Genomic DNA, 26,975 nt, shown 5'->3' with positions numbered 1-26,975 from the left:
CAGCCCGTAGAGCGCAGGCTGAAGTCTCACCCGAAGCAGTATGGGGGGATGTTGGAACCATGTTTTCGCACCCTTGAGATGGTTGTGATGTCAGTTTTATTTCGGCTATACCTGCCTTCGCTCAAGATGCGTAGCCCTTTGTTCCACCCTTCAGTACCTACGCGAAAGGGTACAATTGGCTTTCACGTAGCCCTAACATGTGGCTTAGGGACTTTCGCGCTACTAGGGCAGCGAACTGCGATATCTCCCAAACTAGGCTAAGTGTCTTACTTATCTTATTAACTGATATTAGTTAGCTTCACGTAAACAAATGTTCTTAATTGCGTTCACTTAACCAACACATTTACATACATTCACGCATCATATAAGCATTATAAGTGAAATTCATACCCAATATAACAGATGCGTAAATAGGAAATAAAGATGTATAAATTATAGAATACTTCTCTTTATTGGTAATTCCGGATAATTACGGACTCGACTTGCCCTGCGCACTTAGCTGCAGGGGTCCGTGCACTCAGCTGCGAACTTCTAGGCCTCTATGCACTCAGCTGTAGAGCCTCTACCTACCCTACGACCCAAGACTTAGACTTCTACTTCAGAGCTATCTTTCATACATCATATCTTCATTGATTATTGATTGATTGATTAATTCCTCTAACTACTTAGAGCTTAGCTCTATTTATACAATCCCATGGTCCACGGACCATGGGTAGATCTTTTATAGCTGACATTACATTACCAAAATAAGGGCGGACAACCCTATGACTCTTTAACATCTACGCGCTCTGTGACCACAAAATGCAGAGTCCTTACACTTGGATTACAAAATTTGACCAAAATATGGGATTTTAGCCCCAAAACTACCCTTGGGGGATCCCGCACCCAACATGCCCCCAATACAAACATTGTGACTCACCCTCGAGTCACTGTGCAGGTGCGGAGATCTTAGCGCGAAAACCTCCCAACTCCGTTTGGATAACCGCAACCGTGGCAACGCAATGAGCAGCCGCCTGCTAGGCTTTTTCCACTCGTTGCTTGGTGACTACCGTTGAACTGCTACCCTGAATCTTCTGTTGAGTGGCATGCAGTGTCGTGAGCTTCCCTTCAATGGAAGTTGTGATCATATATGCTTCATCTATCCATGGTTGTAGGCGCGCTTTTAGGACCGCTTCTTTGTGTCGAGTGACATCCACCTGTTCCTTAAGCACCTTTGCCTCCTGCATCCGTGCAAGCCTCTGTGTAAGGGCGACCGTCTGCGCAGTCCCTTTGACCTTGTCATATTTTTGTTGTAGCTCGCGCGCCTCTGTCTCCAGGCACTCTACATTCGGGTCCTCCTGCAGAGTGGTTAGGGCCTTGAATGCCTGTTCAAAAAGTTGCATGCAATCTACTATTACATTGTCAACCGCCGCTATCATTGTTGTAGCCGCGGTGGTACGTTGTTCCCTGACTTCCAGTGGAGTTGAAGGTTGAGCCCTCAACTGCAATTCTACGATCTGCAAGTTTAGCTCCAGCTGAACCCTAGCCATCTTTGTTCGAGCATCGCACACCCCTATGGCCAACTTATGGATGCACGCCTCAACCGGTTCTTTTGCCTAAATGTCCAACTCTGGGACCATTCGGCAGGCTTCCTCCACTACCTGCATGATTTTCTTGTTCTGTTCTACTGCCTTGTTGCGTTGCAGGCCCAATTGCTCGATATTAATGCGCTACTCGCTCATCACCTGCAGAGCGCGACTCTCCCGGGCCCTGAGTTCCGTGGTGACTCCATCCTACAAGAGGTAGAGCATCTCCCGAGGGAGCGCAGCCATATTTAATCCTACCCCTTTTAGACTGCTAACCGTGGGCCTGTCGGCCTCATTTTATGTAGTGAGTGCCCCATCAGGTAGCAGTATCACGTTGGTAACCCTTGTGCGCAACATCTCCTCGACAGCTGAAGTGTCGATTGTGAGGCTGGTGCACACTGTGCCAGCCTGTGGAGTGCGAACCTGCAACTCTTGTAGTTCTATTCAGAGAGCCCCCAATACCAACTGCTGTTGTTCTTTGAACTGTTGGAGGGCCTCCGTGGTGACATCCCTCACCGTTTCTCCAATATCGTGCAAATCCCCCTCAGTGAGTGTGATTGGGTCAAAGGATATCTTTGACACCTTGGTTTTCTTTCGTGGCACTGCCTTCTCTTGCGGGCGCTGACACTTGATTTGGGTGGACGTCGTCTACGGGTCTGTGCCACCTTGTTTAGTTGGCTCCTTATTTCTGCTTCAGTCTCGGGCAAAGGTGACTTCTGTCCTTTGCGCTCTTCTCCCCCTGTCTTCTGCTATTCAGCCAATTTCGCGACATTGTGCACTACGTGGGCCTTAGCCTCTGCTTCCTCTTTTCTGCGCTTCTCAGCCAGCTGCGCCATTCGGAGTTTTGTTTCTTCCTTATTACAGTGCGCGACGGACTTGTCTGTTTCCACCGCGAACCCTGTTGGAGCGTGCCACTCCGGCAGCCAAGACTCGAGGACTGCAAAGATCACATCATCAGTTGCCAGATATGGTAAGTTATGCCATGTCTTTGTGGGGTCCTTCTGCGCCCTGATAAAAACATGGTGGAAATCCGCTTTGAACTCTGCAAAGCTCTGCAAACTGGCGTATACTATGGGCGACAACTGCGGCTTGCGATTGATCCCCATCCAGATACTCATCTCCATCAAGATCTAGAAGATCTTGCTTTCTTTTATGCGTTGCGCGTCCTTGGTCGCCCATAGTGAAGCATACTTCGCTGCCTCTGGAAGGTCCGACGCAATTGAAGGGAATTGGCTGTCTTCTGGTAGCTCCCATGCCACCAGTACAATCGACAGCAGGAGCCACGCGTAGTGAAATGTCTTGCCCTACTCCTGTGCCTCACGACAGTTCGCAAGGAACTCATCGCATAGATAATTCGCCCAGTTGAACTGGAATCCTTCAGCGCATTGGGCTGCTAGTGCAATCATAGGCACAGGCACCTCATTCGTGCGACACTTCCACATCACCTTCCCTGCTAGTATTTTCGTCGCTACCTTGACTGCAGGGTTGTTAATACTGGTGATGGCATATCCTCACTTCTTCTTCTCCAACTTGAATTTCTTCTTCATAGCTTCCGCAAGGGCCAACTCGCCACCTTTTCCTTCTGATATATTGGCTAGATCCTCCCCTGAGTAAGGTAGTTGTGTGATCCGATGAATCAAGTGGTCTGTGATGGGAATGGGCTCCTCCAGCCACAAACACCCATCATGCACCAAGGAGAGCAAGTGCCTTTTTGGGACTCAGAAATTTCATATTTTCATCCACCTTTTTCTTCACTATTCCTTACATTTCATCATCCCATTAACCTTTTATCATTTCATTTTCATAAATACATTTGGGTTTCACCTTCTTATTTTCCATTTTATTCATTTTTGTATTACAAGTGAATTTATGATTAAATATTAGAAAATATACATATTTTTATATATATCTCAAGAATATGTGAGTTTTGTGATGTGTAGGAAATATGTGAAGAGTTAATTCCAAGAGACTTCTCAAATATCTCCTCCACCATACTAAGGAGATAATTATTCAAGTCTATTCCTAAGGAGAAGATCATGGAGGATTTGGTTGGCATATCTTATCCAAGATATGTGAGAGATGTGTGGAGGATTCAAAGGGATCATATTTTGTAATAATGGGAAAGTAGTTGAGAGTGTTTGAGAGAATATTGGATATGTAATTATGAGATGGTTATCTTCTTCATGTATATAGGAGAGTGCTCACTCTTCATTTGGAAGGATAGAGATTAGCTTTAAGAGATAGTTTTGTAATTAGGAGAAGGGAATTCTTAGCTTTGATTCATATTATTTTATTGTTACACTTTCATGATTTATCATTTGATTCTTGTAATGTAATTTGAGATAGCTTTATTGGTGTGAGCTCACATATGTTGTTTGTCATTCAAATTCTTCACATGTTGTATTGCTTTTCCCTTATGCAATTTCTTGCTTTTATAGTTAATGTTTCAATGCCTTCCTAGATTAATTTGATTTCAGTAATTTAGATTAGATTAGATTGGATTAGTTCCACTTAGGTCCTGCATATATAGTGCATGTGCCTCGTAAGCCTACGAATCTCGGATTGACAAATTAAATAGTTGGGCAAGTACTACAACAAAATTAAACAATAATATTTTCACCCAACATTTTGGCGCCGTTGCCGGGGAGGCACGATGGATTGAAGTTTAGTTTGATTTTTCATCCAAGTGTGTTTAGACCTGTTCCTAACTCCGAGGTGTTAAGGTGGTAAGACGTGGGGAACAGCCTACGTATCGCATTCGAGATACCGTAACGGGCTTGACCTCTTATGGATCAGGGCATGTAGGGTGTGTTTACATTTATGCAAGTGTGAATTTCAATTTCTGCAAATGTGTTTGATTTTCGCAATTGTGAAGAGTGTTTGATGAATTCATGGTTCATGGTTGTAGTTGAAGAATTTGATTACTCAATTAATGAGCAGTCCTTGTAAGAGGGTTTAATTGAGTATTGAATTCAAGATTATTTCTGTGGTCCTTTTGTTTTTAATTCAATTTTTAGTGTGCTGATTTGGAAGAGTTTTTGTGAACTAAAACCTTGTAAAAGGATTAAAAACTCAGACAATTATTAGCACTTTGTTTTTAGAATCTCTTTCAACATGGTTTTATAATGAGTGTCAGCTTGGAACTACTCACTCAGATCCTTGCAGAAGTCGGAATCTCCTCTTCCCTGGAAAAGGAGATCTTGACAAGAATTGAAAGTTCAACTACTCCCTAAGAAATAATCGAAGATTCAATATTTGAAGAATCCTGTGTATCTGATGGCGAACAATCATTCGAACAGGAATTCGAAGAAGAAGAACAACAGATCGGAGAAGAAGAAGAGGAGTTACAACATGATCTAAGTGAGAGAAACTGTGCCTATCAAAGCTTTATCGAACAATGGTTCTAGGTAAGTACTAGATTAGATTCATATTTTTATTTTTATTTAATTGATTTGTAGATACAACAACTAGACTCATTCACACTCAAATATTTTCATTTTTCATTTGAAAAATTGCTACTGAATATATTGTTGTTACTACTACGTGAGTGGCTTCATTGGAAGTTTAATTACACGTAACTAATTTTTAAATTCTAATTAGTATAGAGTAGCTAGGCTTTCATTTTCAGTTTTGCTTTTACCTAGAATAAGTATGCTCTCCTCCGCGCTTAGTGCGATCGCGAGGATCAGAAAATAGGGATGATTTAGACTAATTTCAGGAATAAATAAATTCATGTTTTGCAATATGCCTAATCGATTTTATCGTTAATTTGCAAATCATTTTTTGCTGAAACCGTGTCTCGCTTGCAATTGATTGCATTTTTTGGCCATACTAAAACCTGCAGCAAGCAATTAGATGATAAAACCTGCAAAAACAATTAAATCTGAAGGTTCATCGTTTCGCCCAGGGCCAATAAAAAAAAAGTGAGTTTCGTTGGACTGTGCGTGAACTTGTAAGTTTCTGTCTCCGTCTATTCATTTATGGCTGAGCCGTAGCGATGCCATCTCTCCGCCTAGTGTTTCATAAATCTGCAGCTAGCAACAACAAACCAAAACGATGAGCAACAAACAAATGAAAGCGCAATAAAATAAAAGATAATTCTTATTTCTTTGTTTGCATATTTCGAAAGCTGGGATTTTCTCCCGTGATTAATTCTCACGTTTAATTTGGGTTTCATAACAAAAACTAGGATACTATGCGGATGTTGATTGAGAAATATGGGCCAAAATCCACGGGTTGTTACACTATCTTTCGCATCTCAAGATAATAGGAACCAAATCCCATAAGTATCATTGTCATATAACTATTTTTATGGATTGGCCTTCCTAAATTTTCTGTCCGTCGGCATACTTTATTGAGATTAAATGATTATGCTGTTGCTTATTTGACGGATCCCTTCCTTATTGGCTACGAGTTTTTCTCCATCATTTCTCTTGGAGGAAGCATTCTTATCATGGGATATAAACAAATCCAGTCGAAAGAGGTAATGAAACCACTGTTGCATGATATTATTAGAGTTATTTTAACAACTCGTGCTATCTTTCCGAGGCAAGGAATTTTGGTGATACGCTGTGATCATACATCATGGGCTCTTAGACACGTGAATCCCCATTAGTGTATTTGTATTGCACAGTTTATACTGGTAGGTCAAGAGAAGCATTTATATATGCTGGACAACTGGATTTCTTCTTACGAGAATCTCCTGAAGGAATGAAAACTATGAGTATTGGTCTTTTCCTGAGCCTCGTTTCGTTCTCCCTGCTATTTCCACACATGCTCCAGGCTGCACCAAAAATACTCTAACTGACTAAGTATTCTGAGCCTTTTTGCTGCCCGAACCTGCATCGTAATATCTGAGTCAGAATCATGACCACATTTGAAAAAAAAGAATTTCAAGGAGCTGACTCTCCACTCTCGCACTACCCTCATGGGATATAACGCTTCGACCAATTGAGAGCATTTATCGTTTTATTATACACTAATCCAAGCTGTGGACACTCTCGGGTGTGGGGGATTTAGGTACTCATGTGCCTATTCTTGGGATGATACCCATCATGTTACCCAGCCGGCTTAGTTAGCGGATCTGGTGTTCGCATTTGGTTGCCTCTTGAAAGTGCTAGATTTATAATCACTAATGCAAAAGGGGATCTCATCACTCTGTACTCGCTAGATATTGTTGATAGATGGGTGAGATCAAGGAAAATTTTAAGAACCCCCCTAAATTTATAAATATAATAAATGGGCGAATCTCCATGGTATATAGGAAAAATGGAAGGCGATTTTATCAATAATATAATATGTATATATAATTTTTTGGCGAATCTCTCACCAGGCATGGCGAATATTTTACTCAATTATAAAATCTTGTAAGATCTTGGCGAGTCTTTCACTAAATAATAAAACCTTGTAAAGTCCTAGTGAATCTTAGCATAGGCTACATGCTGGTTTAATTCCCCCATTTAAATAGGCTAGATTCCAGGTGAATACCATGGGTCAATACCATGTGCCATTTTGGTGAATACCATGGGTCAATACCATGTGCCATTTTTATTTTTATTAATTCTAATATTAGGGTTAATAATGGTTTTTTGCATGGTATTAATAACAATCTAGTCCATGGTATTTGTCCCATAGTATTTTGGCCATAGGTTTCACCTAAATATAACCCATTTTTTGAGTGTTCGTAAATATAAGGTGACTTATGGAGTAAATATAAAAAAATGTTTTATTTGTTTACCATACCTCTCGTTTATTTATATTTTTATTAATTTACCATACCTCTTTTACAAATATGGTATTTGGCCCATAGGATTCACTTAAATAAAACCTCTTTCTTGAGCCTTCATAAATATAACGAGGGTTATGGACTAAATATAAAAAGAGGTTTTATTTATTTACGATACGTCTAGTTTATTTATATTTTTTTTTTATTTACCATACCTTTTGAGTAAGTATAAAAAGACATTTTATTTATTTACCATACCTCCACTTTACTTATATTTTTATTTGTTTACACCCTTACATGTATATAAGGTGACTTATGGAGTAAATATAAAAAATGTTTTATTTATTTACCATACCTCTCATTTATTTATATTTTTATTAATTTACCATACCTCTTTTATAAATATGGTATTTGGCCCATAGGATTCACTTAAATAAAACCTATTCTTGAAAATGGGCGAATGGATTCACTTAAATAAAACCTATTCTTGAAAATGGGCGAATGGAAGGTTGTAAGTCCTAATTTCAAGGGCTAAATTTACCTTTTTTACCCTCTCCCTTAAAATAAGGTGGGCTATTTGAGGTGATTTGTAGAAATGTACTATGATACAAAATATTCGCCCACTAAAAATTTAAAACCCCTTAATTTCGCCAAAGGGCGAACATTCGCCCCTAAAATTATCCTTGGGTGAGATCCTGAGTTGAGGCTGCTATCTTCAGGTAACAGGCCTTTAGAATTAACCAATTACCTTTTCTCGTGGTGAATTAGAGTCGTTCATTCCAAAGCAAGTAATTTTGGGTTGTCTGTCAGGTCATAATATGCAGATTTCATAAGCTGTTATAGCCATCATGAAAAAAAAAAAAAAAAAACCATGCTTATGCCTCTAGTAGGTATACTGCTGTAGCATTCTTTCGTACAAGACTTGATTCTAAACACTTCTGAGAGCAACCAGTAAACGAGTTGCAGGGGGGGGCAAGGATCACGATGTGCGTTTCTCTATTTCAGGGCGTGCAGACTCCTTCAGGAATATTTGGGGTGTGCTTGCATTGCTAGTTTATTTATCGATACAGGAGAGTTCCTTCTGTTTCTTGCCAATACGGTATGTACAACCTTCTGCAAGCCAAGAGTCAAGCCATGGGTTGCATTTTATTTTGATATATCTTGTCTGATAACATTTTGCTTTCAGGATTTTACGCCTAGAGGCGACATGCTGACACCAGGCACTCAGAGGAGATGTTTGACTCACAAAGGATTTTGCACCAGAACGAAACTGGAAATTGGTGTCGATTCTTATGCTTATGCTAGATTTTCTGACGGAAGCTGACTGTTTTCTCATGCTCACTATCTCCACTAATGTTCATGATGCCAGGATCGTCTGCTTGATGATTGTTACTGGATACTTGGGAACGCTACAATTGAATGTTTTGAATATTCCACTATATCTGACGATGTACAGGTCCAATCTTGCAGAGAAGTAAGTGAGATTATTGCAGCAAATCGATGTGAATCATACTCTGCCCAGCTTCCAATTGCTTGAATGAATTTAACAGTGCATCTAAGAAACCTATTTAACTTTCAGAACTTTAGTGACATGAATCAACAAGAAACTGAAGATTTGCTAGCGTCGAGACAGTATTGTTGTACTTTGCAAAGCATGCCAAGGAATGGAGATTTGACTTTGATTTTGCCTATTTTGTTTTTCTTTTTGTCTTTTCCTTTGGTGTGTATTATCAACATAAAAAAAAAAAAAAAAAAAACCATAATAATTATAAAACCATGAAAATTGCAAATGGACCTTTCAATAAATTCCCGAAAACAATACGAACGCATGTCTTTACGCTTAACACTAATTTGTTTTATTGAATTCACTTTGACAGCCATCGATGATGAAATCAGCACGGGTGACAGGTTAACACACACTTTCTTTATTTTGCTCACATTTGTACTTATTCTCGCATCTTACGTTGTACAATGCTCTCACGAAGTTTTCATACAGGATTTGTACTAAGTGTTTTTCAGGTTTCGGAAATGATCGCATTTTGCTGCTGAAGTGATTTTCAAAGATCACATAACATTTTGAGAAACATGCTTTCATAAACCGCTGGAAGGAGTTGTAACTCATCATAAACATCATGATGTTTTCTGATATCCAGAAACTCTTTTTTTTGTGCCTCTTGATGTTTGATGTTACACAGCAACCATGCTATACACCAACATTTCCACTTTTTCCATTATCCATGCTGTGACACTGTAACATTTCTCCTTCAAAGCCGATTGACCATCCTGGTGTTGAAGCCTATTTTCCATTACCTTATCTTTCACGACTTCATGCACGCCTATTTTTCTGAATCACATACATTCCTTTATCCTTTTCAGTTTATTGCCTTCTAGTTTGCCTTCTGAATAAAACTCATTCCCTTTCCATGATTACATTGCCTTGTTTTTTTCGCCATGCTGATCCACACTGCTTGTCCGTGAGTTCTTTCCATTTATAGTCCTACCAAATCTTTTTGTACAAACTCGCGTTGACTGATGTGGGATTCCTTAAGGCCCACCTTTCAACAAGTCTTGCCCCATCGACATCAGCACCTTATCTGGGAAACAGACTAGAGTTCCTTTTGGGTACCTTAAGACTTGCATGCCTCAATGGCAAGTTTTCTCGCTGACAATCATGGGAATACATCAATGTCCCTTGATCGTTAGATCTTGCAAATGGCTTGACGTCAACACCTCTATTCACATTCGCAAGATGTACCCGGGTACCTTGGCACTCATTGACATAAATGGTGAGTTTGCCTCGCATTGGTTAACGTCATGCATCAATGGCTGGTAATCCAATGATCTCTTTTCATGCTCGACATCAACACATTCTTTCGCATGATTAGACTTGTACCATCATTTTTGTAGCAGACGAAGACTATACACTTTTTCACGACTCCCTCAGCAGTTACAGCAGCATGAATTCTGATCTATGAGAGTACCATAGTTCCACTTTCAGCGTTTATCTTTTCCATGATTCAACATCAGCAGTTTAGATTCCTTCATTTCCCAGGATCCAGTTACAACAACATCAGTCACATTTTCCTGATCCAGTAGCAGCAGCAGCTACATTCCTATTGCATAGTTCATCATTCTTGGGTAAGTAGAGGTATGTTGTTTTCTAATCTTTAATCATGCAATTCCTTATATGCTAACTTGAATATTTTGGAAAATTCCCTCACCATGCTACATTTCCTTTCATGAGCCATGTCAAGTTGCACGAGGACATGCAACCAATTTAGTTGGGGGGGGAGAACTATATTCACTACCATGATTCCATTTCTTCACTACATATTCACTACCATGATTCCATTTCTTCACCACTATCACTCCATTTTTTTTTCTCATTTACCATTCACCAACATTTATTTTCCAATGATACTTTGTTGCACTTTGCTTCATACGTAATATTGGCATGCTTCATTAATATTACAAAAGGGCTTTCTTATGCACATTATGATTTCCAGTGAGTGTTTACATTATTATTGGAGAAAAGAGAACAGAAAACGAAATGAATGTTGTTAACACAAGAACCAATATTCTTTGTATTCATGGTTGTCACACAAGAACCAACCATAAGAAAATGTCAATTGTTACTCATGTCTTTCACATATCCTGGAAACATTCATTATTAAAAGACATCGTCATGTAAAGCCAAAGTTCAAGATGCCAAATGTTCTTAAAGAGACCCATGCATGATTGCATGAGGACATGCAACAAGTTCAGTTGGGGAGGATGTTGGGACTCAGAAATGTCATATTTTCATCCACCTTTTTCTTCACTATTCCTTACATTTCATCATCCCATTAACCTTTTATCATATCATTTTCATAAATACATTTGGGTTTCACCTTCTTATTTTCCATTTTATTCATTTTTGTATTACAAATGAATTTATGATTAAATATTAGAAACTATACATATTTATATATATATCTTAAGAATATGTGAGTTTTGTGATGTGTAGGAAATATGTGAAGAATTAACTCCAAGAGACTTCTCAAATATCTCCTCCAAGTTGTTCTATTTTGATTGACCTTGGATCTAATTATAGTTATGTTAGTCCTAACCTGGTGGAATAGTGTGGTTTGAATAAAGAAGTGCATGCAAAGTCTTGGTTAGTGCAGCTTGCTACAGGTATAAAGAAGCAAGTTGACCATTGGGTAAGAGCTTGTTCATTTGATTTGAATGGTATGCCTACCTCAGCACATTTGAATGTATTACCGTTGGGATCATACAATATGTTGTTGGGCATGGATTGGTTGTACCTTCATAGGACCAAGGTGGATTGTTATGAAAAATCCAGAGTCCTTGGATGACAATGGGGAACAAAGAGTTTTGTGAGGTAAGAAGAAAGCGACATTAGTTAGAATGGTGACAACTATGTAAGAAAAGCATAGTCACAAGAAAGGATGTGTGTTATTTTCAATGCACATTTCTAGTGACAAAGGTAAGGAAGTTGAGGATGCAGATGTTTTGAGAAGGTACCCAGTTATACAACAGTTCCAGGATATATTTCTTGGGGATATTTCATATTTTCCACCTCACAGGGAGGTAGACTTTTCAATTGAGTTGGTGCAAGGGGTAGCTCCGACATCAAAGGCACCTTATAGGATGAGTACACCTAAGTTGGTAGAGTTGAAGTTGCAGTTGAAGGAAATGTTGGACAAGGGATACATTAGGCCAAGTGTATCACCATGTGGCACACAGGTATCATTTGTAAAGAAGAAGGATGACCATCAATAAAAGGTATTCGTTACCAAGGATTGATGACTTGTTCGATGAGTTGAAGGGAGGAATAGTATTCTCGAAGATTGATCTAAGGTCCGGATATCATCAAGTACACATTAAGGAAGAAGACATCTACAAGATAGCTTTCCGGACCAGGTATGGGCATTAAGATTTTTTTTTTAGTTCCATTCGATTTTACTAATACTCCAGCTATTTTTATGTGTTTGATGAATAATGTGTTGTGTTCGTATTTGGATAATTTTGTTATTGTGTTCATTGATGACATATCGGTATATTCTAAAAATTAGGAACAACATGTCGGGCATTTAGTAGCAGTGTTGAGATTGTTGAGAGAGAATCAGTTGTATGCTCAGCTCAACAAGTGTAGTTTATTTTAGACTGAGGTACACTACTTAGGACATGTGGTTTCCAAGGATGGCATAACAGTGGATCCAGAGAAGATAAGAGCTATCATGGAGTGGGCAACTCCTACGAATGTGGATGAGGTGAGATCTTTCATGGGGTTGGCAGGCTATTATAGGAGGTTCATTAGGAACTTCTCGCAGATTACTTATCCTATTATGTCATTGCAAAGGAAAGGTAAGAAGTTTGAATGGAAAAAGGAGTGTGAGGCTAGTTTTGAGCAGCTTAAGTAGTTGTTGACACATGCAGCAGTGTTAAAGATTGCAGATCTAGAAAAAGAATTTGTAGTATGTACAAATGCTTGCAAGAGAGGAATTGGTGGAGTCCTTATGTAGGATGGACAGGTGGTATGTTGTGAGTCATGAAAACTGAACGAGAACTAGTAGAGCTACCTCATCCATGATCTTGAGTTGGCAGTGATCATACATGCATTGAAGTTGGCACTATCTTCTTGGTAGGAGGTTTGTATTGATGAGTGATCACAGTGGTTTGTGGTATCTATTTGATCAACTGAATATGAATGGAAAGTAGGCTCAGTGGTTGGCCACAATCAGTGATTTCGATTTTGAGATTAGATATATATCAAAGGTAAAGAGAACATGGTGGCATATGCTCTTAGCAGGAAGATATAGGTAAATCACTTAGTAGCTATGAGCTCCTATGGGACAGACTTACAAGATAGGATCTTGTACTATGTAGGCAGGTCAATAGGATGTCAGGTATATGGAGATTGTGCAGAGGTTGCAGTAGAGTTCAGGTAGTTGTACATGTTGGTAGTACAGGTACATGTACATATGGTAGTAAAGGTACAGGTACATGTGGTGGTACAGGTACAGGTACAGATGCAGGTGCACAAGATGTGGACTATTGTGTCACGACAGAAGAATTTGTTAGATTTAGATATAAGAGATATGTGTGAGATAGTAGTGAGCTCAAGAAGGTGAACTTGAGGGAGTTTGATGTGAAACCATATTCAGGTCACCCAGGCTATTGGAAGACATTGGCTATAATGAAGAAATTTTATTATTAGCCGAATCTGAAGAAGGATGTAGAAGAGTTTGTGGCTAGGTGTTTTGATTGTCAATAGGTGAAGGCATAGTGTAAGCATCTAGGTGGACTGTTACAGCCGATTGCGATTTCAGAATGAAAATCGTAGGTCATTTCCATGGATTTTATCACAGGGTTGCTGAGGAAAATGAGACAACATGATTCCATCATGGTAGTGGTGGACAGGTTGACAAAGGTAGTGCACTTCATTCCAGTGAAGTCTACATTCTCAGTGAGTGATGTAGCATAGGTATTCATCAGAGATGTGGTCAAATTGCATGGAGTTCCAAAGAATATTGTGTCAGACGGGGATGTAAAGTTCACTTCCAAGTTTTAGAATGAGTTGTTTGCAAGTTTTGGCACAGAGTTGGCCTTCAGTACAACTTACCATCCTCCGTCAGATGGACAGACATAGAGCGTCAATAGGATATTGGAGGACGTATTGAGAATGTACGTGATGCATCAGCAACAGAGGTGGGAAGAGTATCTTCCACTGGTAGAGTTCGCTTACAATAATGGATATCAGGAATCTTTGAAGATGAGTCTGTTTGAGGCATTGTATGGGAAAAGTTGCAATACTCTCATTAGTTGGAGCAATCCAGTGAACAAGGTGTTGATTGGACCAGACATGTTGGTAGAAATGGAATAGGAAATGCATGTAATCAAGAGGAATTTGAAAGTATCACTTGATAGGCAGAAGAGATATGCAGATCAGAATAGGTTGTTCAAAGAGTTCCAGGTTGGGGAACAGGTGTACTTGTGCATAAAAACAAATAAGAGTTCATTGCGGATTGGATCATGTGCCAAGCTGACACTCAAGTTTTGTGGACCTTTTAGGATTATTGAGAGGATTGAGCCAATAGCCTATCAACTTGCACTACCTTCGAAAGTGAAAGTCCATGATTTTTTCCACGTGTCACTGCTTAAAAAGTATGTTAAAGATGTTGATGATGTGATTTACTAGTCTATATTGCAGGTGGAACCAGATGGAGAATTCCAGTCATAGCCTTAATGTATATTGCAGAGAAAGATGCTCATGCTCCAGAACCGAGTAATCTAGTAGGTTAAAGTGCAATGGAAGCACTTTGGACCCGATGAAGCTACATGGGAGATGGCGGATCAAATGTGGACTATGTAAAGCATTGTTTGTCGCTTGAGGCAAAGCATTTTTGGTATGGTTTTTTGGTATATTTATTTGGTATATGTTTTGGTACACGTTATGGTGGTTTTGGTACACACACACACACACATATATATCTGTGTGTGTGTGTATGTGTGGATGTAAATACTTCCATAAGCTATGTTATAAATCTCTAATAAGTGGTATGGGTGTCATGGCATTATGATGTTATACTTGTTATGTTGTCATGTTGGTTTGCTTCTCAGCAGGATGATCATTGTAAATACTACATCGAGCTCAGTTATAAACCTCCATGGGCAATACGTTTTTATTACAACAACCTTGTTGGTTGTAGGTGTTGTTGAACACTGAGGATAGTGTTCCCCCAAGGGGGAGGGTTCAGTAACAACCCTGGTGAAAAATTCCATGTAATAAAAGTTAATAAAGGAAAAATAATAACCATAGTTCATGGGACACTTATTTTAAGTTGAATGTTGGGAAAAACACCCTAGTGTGGGTGTTCATTAGTTTATTATGGCTAAGGAAATTGGAAAAGGCAATGACTAAGGCTTTGGAAAGGCAAAATGGTATTTTGGCACTTTATTTATGAAAATAATGGAAACTAGGAGAAAAGGGAGGTGAAAGGTCACAGGTTGCATGTGAGGAGGAAAATGAAGGAAAATAATGGAAAATGGAGAAAACAAAGGCCTCATTAATAAAAAGGCTTCTGAGGATAAATTCACAGACTTTTGTTACTTCAATTTTGGAGCTCTCTCTCTCTCTCTCTCATTCTTGGACACTTAGAGTTTTCTTGGAGCACTCTTGGAGGGTGTGGCATACTTGAAGCAGGAAAGTGCAAGATGATATTGGGATCACCAACTACAATGAGCTTTGCTTGCAAGTACTAAGTTGCATGTATGTTTTCCTCACTAGTTTTGGCATGCATGGAATATGCATGTGGTTTATTGGTCGTGATATATCACTGACATGGGGGATTGCCTTGATTGACAGTGGATTTCCTAGGCTTTCCATTTCCTGGATAGCCATGGTGTTGTGGGTTTATTATTATTATTTTTTTTGGTTGGTTCTCATGCTTCCTTTAGCTTAGTTTGAGTTACTATTTCCTAGAAGCCCTGTAACAACTTGGGTTGAGTTACTAGTCCTGGAAGCCCTGGTTGGACAAACGCTCTAGAAGACCTGTAACAACTCGGGTTGAGTTACTAGTCCTGGAAGCCCTGGTTGGACAAATGCTCTGGAAGACCTGTAACAACTTGGGTTGAGTTACTAGTCCTGGAAGCCTTGGTTGGACAAACACTCTGGAAGCCCTTGGTGCATTGAGTTACTAGTCATGGAAGCCTTGGTTGGACAAATGCTCCAGAAGCCTAGATTAAGTTGTGGGTTGAGTTACTAGTCCTCAAAGCCTTGGTTAGAACGAACGCTCTTGAGCCCTGGAAGGCTTGGGTAGAGACCAATCTGATGATGGTTTTGTGATGTCCGACTGTGAGGTGGAATGATTGTTTGATAGGTTGAGGTGATTGGCCTCTGGAAGCCTTCGATGGTTTTGGATTGATGTGTTTTATGAGATCCCACATTCATGCTTGGAATATGGCATGGGGGTGACTGGTTGAAGAGAGTTTTCTCTCAAACATGTCTACAGTCAGGTGGTTCATGGAAGTCCCACAACTAGTTGGCCTTTGCATCATTAATATGAGGTTATTTCTACTTGTTATTCTATGAGTATTGTACTGGTTTATACGTGGATCATATGGTTGTTGTTCCCTAGTATTTATGTGGTTATTATGCTAGTTATGGTCATGTATTACGACAATAACTATGTATGGCTCTCATCATGTTATTACTTGTAAATGAATGAACACTGTATCTATGGCTAAATGGATGAAATGGCAGCTAATGTATTGTGGAATCAATGCTTCTTAGCGATTCTCAGATGAGTACAAGACCCTTATGCTTAAATATGTTGTTTACGCCTATAGATTACATATTTGTGATATGTTTGACAAAATGCCTGTCATGGTTAGTAGGGTTCCAATCAAGGGCTTGTTCAAGTAATTGCATTTGTATCATCATTCCATTGTTATCTTTTTGTTCTAAAAGTATCATAAAATATGGGCAGTGACCTGGGCTCTATGCTTGAAAAGTGGCTCAAATCCTGGGGGCGATGGCACAACAATGAGAAAAATAGTCCTTGAATGCTAGCCTGCCATGCTGAGGGAGCATCCAGAACCCTCTAAATGCTGACATGCCCATAGCATGGGAGAGTCCAAGGGTTAATTAGTCTAAAAACTCAGTGGGACTCAATGGTTGGTTACATGAGAGGTTGGGATGGTTCATAAGAGTCTTGTTGTTGTTGTTGAAGGTCTATATGGTGTGTTTCCATTGGTTCCACTTCCTTAACGTGGCTTAGGAGGTCGAATCATATCATAGTAACGTCTCGCCACATGTTTACTCTGATTGGCAAGTTACTTGGGTAGATGTGAGAGGAGGATGTTACAGATATCAAACTTGCATGCTTAATAATAGTAAGTGTAAATAAGGTTATGCACTACAAGAAAAACCATGTCACATTCTAAACATTAAGACCTAAAGCGCAACAAATAAGGAATTGAGTCTTTAAAAGTCTCGTTATAAACTGTTGGAGGTGTTCCAAATGATGTCATAAATACCACTAATGTAAGTGACCTTTCTTAAAAGCAAGATAAATTATGTGCATATGTATCTTCCAATATTTTAATCTTGGTCATGTTAAAGGCACTTCCTCAAATGTACTAAACCTCTTAGCATGTGAATTGGATCAATTTCATGATGAATATGCAACTTTCATGTCTAGGACTGAAGATATGATTTCATCATTAGAGAGAGAAGAAATCAAGGTTATAATGTGGAATCCATGGAAATCCCTCCAACCCTAGCGCAATCACAAAAATACAACCCAACAATGCCATGATGATGTTATGATGTGTTGTTAGTACCATAACATGTTTGTGGAAATTCATCTATAGGATACGATATTGTTTAAACCAGGTTGGGGCTTTAATCAACCATCTAGGGTTTCAGGTGCACATGAGAAAGATATCAATACATGAACCCTAATGGATTTGAAATGGATTAGGCTGATGGTGAAGTGAAGTTATCAACAGAAAGTGTTCCCATAAACCCCAATGCTACTGATGTGATCATGCTTCGAAATAAGTCAAGAAGGGAAAATATGAAATGCACCATGTAAGTGGTTACACCAATGGGGTTTAATGGGAATGGGTCATGGGGAGATTGACCAGTTCCAAACCCGACCATAACTTGTGGCAAAGGTCACAGGTTTCATGTGAGGAGGAAAATGAAGGAAAATAATGGAAAATGAAGGAAATAGAGACCTCATTAATAAAAAGGCTTCTAAGGATCAGTTCACAGACTTTTGTCAATTCAATTTTGGAGCTCTCTCTATTATCTCTCTCTCTCTCTCATTCTTGGACACTTAGAGTTTTCTTGGAGCACTCTTGGAGGGTGCGACATACTTGGAGAAGGAAAGCGCAAGAGGATATTGGGATCACCAGCTACAATGTGTTTTGCTTGTAGGTATTGAGTTGCATGTATGTTTTCCTCACTAGTTTTGGTATGCATGGCATATGCATGTGGCTTATTGGTTATGAATTGTCACTGGCATGAGGGATTGCCTAGATTGACAATGGATTTCCTAGGCTTGTCATTTCCTGGATAGCCATGGTGTTGTGAGTTTATTTCTTTGTTTTTCTGATTGGTTCTCATGCTTCCTTTAGCTTAGGTTGAGTTACTAGTTCCTGGAAGCCCTGTAACAGCTTGTGCTGAGTTACTAGTCTTGGAAGCCCTAGTTGAACAAACACTCTGGAAGCCCTATAACATCTTGGGTTGATTTACTAGTCCTGGAAGCCCTTGGTGGGTTGAATTAATAGTCGTGGAAGCCCTAGTTGGACAAACACTCTGGAAACCCAGATTAAGTTGTGGGTTGAGTTACTAGTCCTAGAAGACTTGGTTGGAAGAAACGCTCTTGAGCCCTGAAAGGCTTTGGTAGAGACCAATCTGATGACAGTTTTGTGATGTCTGACCATGAGGTGGAATTACTGTTTGATGGGTTGAGGTGGTTGGCCTCTGGAAGCCCTGGATGGTTTTGGATTGATGTGTTTTATGATATCCCACATTCATGCTTGGAATATGGCATGGGGGTGACTAGTTGAAGAGATTTTTGACCCAACCATGTCTACGGTCGAGTGGTTCATGGAAGTCCCACAACTTTCTGGCCTTTGCATCATTAGTTTGAGGTTATTTCTACTTGTTATTCTATGAGTATTGTACCGGTTTTTATGTGGAGCATATGGTTTTTGTTTCCTTAGTATTTCTGTGGTTATTATGCTAGTTATGATCATGTATTACAATAGTAGATATGTATGGTTGTCATCATGTTCTCACTTGTAAATGAATGAACAATGCATCTATGTCCTAATGGATGAAATGGAAGCTAATGTGTTGAGGAATCAATGCTTCTTAGCGATTCTCAGATGAGTACGAGACCCCTATGCTTAGATCTGTTGTTTACACCTGTAGATTACATATTTGTGATATGTTTGACGAAATTCTTGTCATGGCTAGTAGGGGTCCAATCAAGGGCTTGTTCAAGTAATTTCATTTGTATCATCATTCCATTGTTATCTTTTTGTTATGAAGGTATCATGAATTATGGGAAGTGACCTAGGCTCTGGGCCTGAAAAGTGGCTCAAATCCTGGGGACGATGGCACAACACTGAGAAAAATAGTCCTTGGACACTAGCATGCCATGTTTTGGGAGCGTCCAGAACCCTCTCAACGCTGGCATGCCCATAGCATGGGAGAGTCTGGTGGTTAATAGGTCTAAAAACTCAGTGGGACTCAAGGGCTGGTTACCTGAGAGGTTTGGATGGTTCCTGAGAGTATTGTTGTTGTTGTTGAAGGTATATATGGTTTGTTTCCATCGGTTCCACTTCCTTAACATGACTTAGTGTAGGTTTTAACCCCGTACAAAAATTACCTATATACGAATTCTAAGAACAGAAAATAAACAATGGCGAGAGCATAAAACATAAAACAAATATACACAAAGATTTCCCCTGGATCCAAAAACCGGGACTACCAGTTTGATTTTTCATTATATTCCTTTCAATGTTACAATATATATATGTGCCAAAGCATCGATAAACCCCAATCCATTGACACTAGATTAGAACATAGCATAGCTCCCTTGATCGGATCTACAAAATACTATGGACATAAAACCATCATGCCCAAAACCATGTGAAAAATCCATGCACAAAACCATAGGTAGGTCTGCCCACTTAATATAGGGTCCAAAAAAAAAAATCCTCAAGCTACTACCCCCCTGCGAACCCCCTAACAAAGGGGGCTGCTATGCCCGACGCAACGTACAAGACAGACTAGCGCCCCCCTGCATGTGGGGTAGTCGTGGAAATAATATAACACATACCCAACATTCTCCCACTTGTTGTTTTCTTTCCATAGGAGAGCTTAGTCATTGGTCCAGTGCTGCAACGCCCATTGTTTCTCTACACCAAGAGAACTTCTCAGTGCTCACAGAATTTGTCAATGCATCTGCAGTATTCTTCAAAGTGTCCACTTTTACCAGCAACACCTTTTTATCCTCAACCATATCCATCACAAACTGATATTAAACATCAATGTACTTTGTCTTTGAATGATAAGTAGGGTTATTTTCCAATAAAACTGCACTTTGGCTGTCACAATCTATCCTTATAGCTTATTGTACTAACCCCATATTTGAACACAATCTCTGCAACCAAAATTCTTCCTTGCTTGCATGAGTGATTGCCATGTATTATGCCTTTGTAGTTGGAAGTGCCACTACAAACTGTCTCTTACTCATCCAACTGACTGCACCTCCAAATAGGTTAAACACATACCCACTTATAGATCTTCTCTAATCCAGATCTCTAGCGCAGTCTGCATCAATAAAGCCAAGGATGTCCAAAACTATGTCCAATCATGATCTTCCTTGGTAGCACAAACCATAATCACTAGTGCCATGCAAATACCTGAAAACCCGCTTCACTGTTGTCCAATGCTCCTTCCTTGGTTTCGACATAAACTTGCTCAATACTCCCACTACATATGCAATGTCTAGTCTAGTACAAACCATTGCATACATTAGGCTACCGACTGCACTTGCATATGGAACACGAGACATGTCCTCTTCCTCTTCATGTGTCTTGGGACACTGTTCAGCAGATAACTTTACACCTACAGGAATAGGAACCTTCATTGGTTTACTATCATGCATATTAAACTTCTGCAATATTGTCTCAACATACTTCCTCTGGTTTAACCAGAGCTTCCTCTTTGCCCGATCTTGTTTAATTTCCATTCCCAAAATATAGTTTGCAGCACTAAGATCTTTCATGTTGAATTTATAGGACAATTGGGTCTTCAAATCCTAGATAATTTCTTTGTCATTTCCAACCAACTACATATCATCCGCATACAAGACCAGATAAATAACATGTTCACCAATTAATTTAAAATACACACAATGATCTTCTTTGCTTCTGGTGAAGCCAAGTACCCATATAAATGTATTAAATTTCTGATACCACATCCTTGGTGATTGTTTTAACCCATACTGAGACATTTTTTACTTGCATACCAGTTATTTTTTACCCTTCACAGTTTTGGGATCATCATCAGTGATAGATAATAAAAAAATTGAACAGAAAGCAGATGGACTATACCTTTCTGGCTTCCTTCTTTCTCAAACGCATCTTCTCACAGCTCGAGTTTCTGGTTCTTCATCCTCTGATTCCTCTTCTGTCGTAGAGTCTAATACTTCCTCCTTTAGCTCAAACTCCATCTTCTCAGGTTCCTTTGGTAGGACTTCATGTTTAATAACATCTTTCACCTCTCTAAACACCACATCTCGGTTGTAACAACCTTCCTTGTTTTTAGGTTCCAAAGCTTATAGCCTTTTAAATCATCCTTATACCCAATAAAGATGCACCTTTCAGATTTACTATCCAACTTTGTTCTTTTCTCCTTTGGAACATGTATATATGCATCACATCCAAATACCCTCAGATGTGAAAGAGAAGGTTTCTTACCAGTCCATACCTCTTGTGGAGTCTTATCCTCCAATTCTGATGAAAGTGATATGTTGACCAGGTAATATGCAGTCTCCACTGCCTCTGCCCAGAATTCTTGTCCTAACACAACACCACAGAGCATGCTTCTTGCATTTTCCATCAATGTCTTATTCATTCTTTCCGCAACTCCATTTTTCTGAGGTGTATATGGAGTAGTCTTCTATCGTTCTATACCATACTTCTTACAGATCTCTTCAAATTCCTTCTTGCAAAACGCTCTACCGTTATTTGTTCTCAACACCTTTATCCTCTTCTCTATCTGGTTTTCCACCAGAGCCTTAAATTACTTAACCCTGTCAAAGACTTCAGATTTATTCCTAAGGAAATATATCCATGTATTGCTTGATAAGTCATTTATAAATGATACATAGTACATAGACTAACCCAGTGATGGAACTGACACAGGTCCAAACACATCACTGTGCACAAGCTCTAATATATGTTTCGCCCTCTTAACACTAGAGGGGAAACTCACCTGATTGTGCTTCCCATATACAAAATTTTTATGGAAATCAAAATCTAGAGAGAAATTAGACATACCTTCTACCATACCATTACCATGAAGTATTCGAAGGCCCTTCTCTCCAATATGCCCAAGCCTTTGATGCCATAGCATGGTATTTTCTCTAGAGACCACTAGATTTTTTGCTCCACTTTCAGGAACCACAGAACTATTGAACCCATCAATAATAGTGCTACCCTGAATCTTGTATAGAGTTCCAAACCGAACTCCCCGCATCAATATCAATGCTCCCCAAACCATCTTGCAGGTACCTTTCTCGAACATTGTTTTTACACCTGCATCATCCAGCTTGCTTAGAGAAATAAAATTTATGGCCAATGCAGGAATATGCAGAATCTAATCCTTCCACCTTACAACTTCAACTTGACTTTTCCACAAGCGATGATTCTAGCCTTCCTATCATCCCCTAAGAATACATCACCGCCATCATATTTCTCATACTTGCAGAACCACTCTATATGGGTAGTGAAGTGAAAGGATGCACTTGAGTAAATCAACCATGCCTCATGATTTGCATGTGTACTTGAAGAAGAAGCCAAGTACACATCCCCACCTTCATTTGAGGTGGTTTTCGCCTCTACAGAAGGAGCATCATCAGATCCCTTTCCTTTCTAAGGAACTTTGGATTTACATTCCCTTTTGAATAGCCCTTCCTTTACAGACAAGGCATCACCATTCTGACCCTCCATATTTTTCCATCTCATCTCTTCCGACAACAAGGATTAGACTATTTCATCAAACTGCAAGGCAGTTGCATTGCTACCTGTTGCAACAACTAGACTATCCCACGATTCTGGTAGAAAACACAACAAACTGATGCACTTATCTTCATACGAAATTTTAATATCAATAGATGATAACTGGCTTACCACAATATTAAAGGCGTTCATATGATCTATCACTAAGTCAACATATTTCATCCTTAGGTTATACAACTTTTTCCGTAGGAACAGAGTATTCACCAAAGACTTAGATTGGTACAAAGTCCCTAATTTGTCCGAGAAATACTTCACCGAAGCTTCTCCTAATACATTCAATAATACTGAATTTGAGACACACAATCGTATTGTGCTCTTTGCCTTCCGATCCATATTCACCCAGTCTTTAGCTGACATTGTTGTTGGTTTAGTACCCAGATCTACCGCGATCCACTGATCTTTATCCACTAGCAAATCCTCCATCTTGAGTTTCCACAACTCAAAACTTTGACCATTAAATTTTTTGATCTCTATATTTCCACTCCTTGCCATCTTCTTTCACCACAAGAATCGATCCCGCAGATCTCCCACTGAATAGGGTCTACCACAGGCCTGAGAAAACCCCTCAGTAGTAAAGGCATCCCCTTGAAGGTGAAACAACTCTTATACCAATTGTAGGTTTTAACCCCGTACATAAATTACCTGCATACAAATTCTAAAAACAGAAAATAAACAATGACAAGAACATAAAACATAAAATAGATATACACAGAGATTTTCCCCTGGATCCCCAAATCGAGACTACCAATTTGATTTTTCATTATATTCCTTTCAATGTTATAATACATATATATACATGCCAAAGCATCCATAAACCCTAATCCATTAACCATAGATTAGAACATAATCGTAGTTCCCTTGACCAGTTCTACAAAATACCATGGACAGAAAACCATCATGCTCAAAACCATGTGCAAAATATATGCACAAAACCATAGGTAGGTTTGTCCACCTAATATAGGGTCAAAAAAAAATCCAGGGGCGCTGCCCGGATAGTAGCTTGCGTGCAAACCCCTCGACAGGGGGGACTACTGCCCCCCTCTGACCCCCCCCCCCCCCCCCCACACGTGGGGTAGTTGTGGAAAGAATATAACACACACCCAACACTTAGGAGGTCGAATCATATCATAGTAACTTCTCTTCACATGTTTACCCTGGTTGGCCGGTTACTTGGGTAGATGTGGGAGGAGGATGTTACAGATATCGAACCCACACACATAATAATAGTAAGTGTAAATAAGGTTATGCTCTACAAGAAAAACCATGTCTCGTTCTAAACATTAATACCTAAAGTGCAAAAAATAAGGAAGTGAGTCTCTAAAAGTCTCGCTATAAATTGTTGGAGGTGTTCCAGATGATGTCATAAATACCACTAATGTAAGTGACATTTCTTAAATGCAAGAAAATTATGTGCATATGTATCTTCGAATACTTTAATCTTGGGCATGTGAACGACACTTCCTCAAATGTACTAAACCTCTTAGCATGTGAATTGGCTCAATTTCAATGATGACTATGAAACTGTCATGTCTAGGACTGAAGATATGATTGCATCATTAGAGACAGAAGAAATCAAGGTTATAATGTGGAAGTCATGGAAATCCATCCAACCCTAGCGCAGTCACAAAAATATAACCCAAAAATGCCATCATGATGTTATTATGTGTTGTCAGTGCCATAACATGTTTGTTTCAATGCATCTATAGGATAAGATATTGTTTAAACTAGGTTGGGGCTTTAATCAACCATCCATGGTTTCAGGTGCGCATGAGAAAGATAGAAATACATGAACCCTAATGGATTTGAAAGGGATGAGCCTGATGGTGAGGTGAAGTTATCGACAGAAGGTGTTCCCATAAACCCCAATGCTATTGATGTGATCATGCTTTGAGATAAGTCAAGATGGGAAACGATGAAATGCACCATGTAAGTGGTTACACCAATAGGGTTTAATGGGAATGGGTCATGGGGAGATTGACCAATTCCAAACTCGACCATAACCTGCATGAATTTAAGAAATCAGAGGGGGTGAGGGAACCCAAAATTTTCGGTGTTTTTGTAGCGGCTATAACAAGAACAACATGCAGAAACTTATGTGCCTCCTCCTATAGTATATCTAAAATATGGTGTCATGTCATTCAAACCAGATCTCATATTTGAGTTCTGAAGCTAATTCAAAAGATCATAGACACGCATGTGAAGAACCAAATTCCTGACTACTTTTGGCATAGAAGTGACACCTCATGAGTGATCTCTTGGGTGATCATACCATGAGATCACAATTTGAAGAAGTGCCTCATGAACTCACAACTACAGAAGTAGTTATTCCCATGAATTGTTACATGGTTCTAACATCCAACCGTAAAACTTATGTAAAAGTTGAAAGGAATCCTTTTTGGGAAGTAGTTATGGACGAGGAGTACAACTCCCTCATTAAGAACAAAACTTGGAACTTGGTTCCACTTCTTTCATATCGTAAGCTTGTCAAATGCAAGTGGGTGTGCAAGACAAAGAAAATAGCAAATGGACTTGTGAGAAAATACAAAGCAGGGTTGGTGGCCAAAGGCTTTTAGGATATTCATGGCATCTATTATGATGAAACGTTTGCTTCAGTGGCCAAACTGGACTCTATTCAATTTTCTTTCCATTGCAACAACAAGAAGGTGGGAGGTTCACCACATGGATGTGAAGAATGCATTTCTTCATGGTGATCTCAAAGAGAAAATTTACATGGAGCAACCACAAGGGTATGTAAAGAATTCATATTTAATTTTCCGACTCAAGAATTCTCTTTATGGCCTCAAGTAGGAACCTAGAGAATGGTATGCTAAAATGGATTACTATTTACTCTCTCAACATTTCATTTAATGTAAATCTGATTCGAATGCTTATATTCTAAGAACATCTAATTCTATGTTGATCATAGTCCTCTATGTAGGTGATCTACTAATCATAGGTAGTTCAACCTCAACCATTGCTACAATCAAAACCACATTACATGACAAGTTTTCCATGGAAGATATGGATCTGATACACTTCTTGGACAAGAAATCAATTCAAATGATCTAGGGATCAAAATTTCTTAGTCCAAGTAAGCAAGAGATCTCTTAGTTCACTTTCACATCATCCATTGCAAGCCAACAACTACATCTTTTTTAGTAGGCGTACACTTTGAGGATGGAAAGGATACACTGTCGGTTGATTGTTCCATGTACAAAAATCTTATGGGGAGTCTCTTCTATCCCACTCACTCTTGTTCAGATCTCTCATATGTAATAGGCACAGTTTCTAGATACATGTAGGAGTCGCATGAATTGCATTGGAAGGTTGTCAAGTGCATATACAGATATGTTAACAAAACCATAATCTGTGAGCTTCATTATGCAATAAGATGTACTTTTAATCACATTGGCCAATTGACTTAGATTGGGCTAGCAATAAAATTGATTGCAAATCCACTTCTGGATATGTTCTCAATTTGTGTTCTGGCCCCATTTGTTAGTCCAACAAAAAGCAATCTGTGATTTATTTATCATCAATAGAAGTCAAATACATAAGTGCAATCAACATTGTCATTCATGCCATTTGGTTGCAAAACTTCCTCAATGAGCTTGGTATCATATTTCATCGTTTAACTATCATCTAGTGTGACATTGAAAGCACAATAAAGTTTTGTAGAGATCCAATGCAGCAACAATAAACATAACACATTGAGATCCACATGCACTACATCTGGGAACTAGTACATGATGGAGTTATTAAGTTCTAGTATTGTCCCACTTCTGAATAGATCACAAACATCTTCATGAAGAATTTTACTAAGGAGAAGTTTCACTTTTTGCGAGATCATC

The sequence above is a fragment of the Pinus tabuliformis genome, chromosome J, assembly GCF_031772625.1.
Source record: "Pinus tabuliformis cultivar Carrire ecotype Pingquan chromosome J, CPIR1, whole genome shotgun sequence".
NCBI lineage: Eukaryota > Viridiplantae > Streptophyta > Pinopsida > Pinales > Pinaceae > Pinus > Pinus tabuliformis.
Note: the sequence above shows the minus strand (reverse complement) of the source record.